The sequence below is a fragment of the Salvelinus sp. IW2-2015 genome, linkage group LG4p (assembly GCF_002910315.2).
Source record: "Salvelinus sp. IW2-2015 linkage group LG4p, ASM291031v2, whole genome shotgun sequence".
Classification (NCBI taxonomy): Eukaryota; Metazoa; Chordata; class Actinopteri; order Salmoniformes; family Salmonidae; genus Salvelinus; species Salvelinus sp. IW2-2015.
In genome coordinates this window covers 25,462,342-25,464,842 of record NC_036841.1, presented here as the reverse complement: position 1 = coordinate 25,464,842, position 2,501 = coordinate 25,462,342, and positions in this window count along the sequence as shown.

The window sequence follows — 2,501 nt, the reverse complement described above, 5'->3', positions numbered from 1 at the left end:
TATTGGAGCCCTCTCTGTCCTTCCCTTTAATAGACCCGTACTGTATATCTACAGTAGATATTGGAGCCCTCTCTGTCCTTCCCTTTAATAGACCCCGGAGACATAGCCTTTGCTCCTCTGCCCAGGTGGAGACTTCAGGGGCCTTATTTATAACTTTTGCATAGATTTCACACTGAATTTCAGCATGCAGCATTTCAGAAAAGTGCCAACATACAAATGTATAAACTTTGGAAAAACCATGCATACAGTTGAAGTCAGAAGTTTACATACACTTAGGTTGGAGTCATTACAACTCGTTTTTCAACCACTCCACAAATTTCTTGTCAACAAACTATAGTTTTGGCAAGTTGGTTAGGACATCTACTTCGTGCATGACACAAGTAATTTTAACTACTATAATTGTTTACAGACAGATTATTTCACTTATAATTCAGTGTATCACAATTCCAGTGGGTCAGAAGATTACGTACACTAAGTTGACTGTGCCTTTAAACAGCTTGGAAAATTCCAGAAAATTATGTCATGGCTTTAGAAGCTTCTGATAGGCTAATTGACATCATTGGAGTCAATTGGAGGTGTACCTGTGGATGTATTTCAAGGCCTACCTTCAAACTCACTGCTTCTTTGCTTGACGTCATGGGAAAATCAAAAGAAATCAGCCAAGACCTCAGAAAACAAAATTGGAGACCTCCACAAATCTGGTTAGTCCTTGGGAGCAATTTTCAAACACCTGAAGGTGCCACGTTCATCTGTACAAACAATAGTACACAAGTATAAACACCATGGGACCACACAGCCGTCATACCGCTCAGGAAGGAGACGCGCTCTGTCTCCTAGAGATGAACGTACTTTGGTGCGAAAAGTGCAAATCAATCCCAGAACAACAGCAAAGGACCTTGTGAAGATGCTGGAGGAAACAGGTACAAAAATATCTATATCCACAGTAAAACGAGTCCTATGTCGACATAACCTGAAAGGCCACTCAGCAAGGAAGAAGTCACTGCTCCAAAACCGCCATTAAAAAAGCCAGACTACGGTTTTCAACTGCACATGGGGACAAAGATCGTGCTTTTTGGAGAATTGTCCTCTGGTCTGATGAAACAAAAATAGAACTGTTTGGCCATAATGACCATCGTTATGTTTGGAGGAAAAGGGGGAAGCTTGCAAGCTGAAGAACACCATCCCGACGTGAAGCACGGGGGTGGCAGCATCATGTTGTGGGGCTGCTTTGCTGCAGGAGGGACTGGTGCACCTCACAAAATAGATTTTTGGGCGGGTGGGGCACAAGGGGTGGTCGGCGGAGCCGAGGAGTGAACCAGAGCCAGTCTGGGAGAAGAGGGAGAACTTGGAGGAGAGTGAACGGAGAGAGTCAGAGACCGTCAGTGAGTTGATGGAGGAATTGGAGGTGAGAGAAATGAGAGAGTTGTTGTGTTGGTGTATGATGCACGGCATTCGCCCTAAGTAGCGTGTTATCTGTTTGATGCCACCTGAGTCAGCTCTCCGTACTCGTCCTGAGGAGCGTGCTAGCAGTCTGGTAAAAACTGTGCYGGCCTCCAGTGCGCCAGGCCTCCAGTGCGCCTCCACAGCCCAGTACGTCCTGTGCCCGCTCCCCACACTCGCCGTGCGGGGTGTGTCATTGTTCCGGTACAATTTGTGCCGGCTCTACGCACCAGGTCTCCAGTGCGCCTCCACAGTCCGGTACGTCCTGTGCCTGCTCCTCGCACTTGCCCGGAGGAGGGTGTCACCAGTCCGGTGCAACCTGTGCCGGCCCCACGCATCAGGTCTCCAGTTCGCCTTCCCAGTCCGGTACGTCCTGTGCCTGCTCCCCGCACTTGCCCTGAAGAGCGTGTCACCAGTCCAGTGCCACCTGTACCGGCTCCACGCACTCGGCCTCCAGTGCGCATCCCCAGTCCAGAGCTTCCGGCGACGGTCCCTAGTCCAGAGCTTCCGGCGACGGTCCCTAGTCCAGAGCTTCCGGCGACGGTCCCTAGTCCAGAGCTTCCGGCGACGTTTCACAGTCCGGAACCTCCTGCGACGGTCCACAGTCCGGAACCTCCTGCGACGGTCCACAGTCCGGAACCTCCTGCGACGGTCCACAGTCCGGAACCTCCTGCGACGGTCCACAGTCCGGAACCTCCTGCGACGGTCCATAGTCCGGAACCTCCAGCGATGGTCCACGGTCTGGAACCTCCAGCGACGGTCAATGGTCCGGAACCTCCAGCTCCATGGCCGGAGCCTTCCCCTGCGCCGATGCCCAGTCCAAGCATGGCGTCCAGTCCAGCTCCAAGGCCAGAGTCTTCTTTTGCGCCGGTGCCCAGTCCAGGCACGGCGTCCAGTCCTGCCCCATGGCAGGAGCCTTCCTCTGCGCCGGTGCCCAGTCCAGGCACGGCATCCAGTCCCGCTCCAAGGCCAGAGCCTTCCTCTGCGCCGATTCCCAGTCCGGGCACGGCGTTCTACCCGGCTCCATGGCCGGACCCGTGGTCTGGGCGGGGGCAAAGACC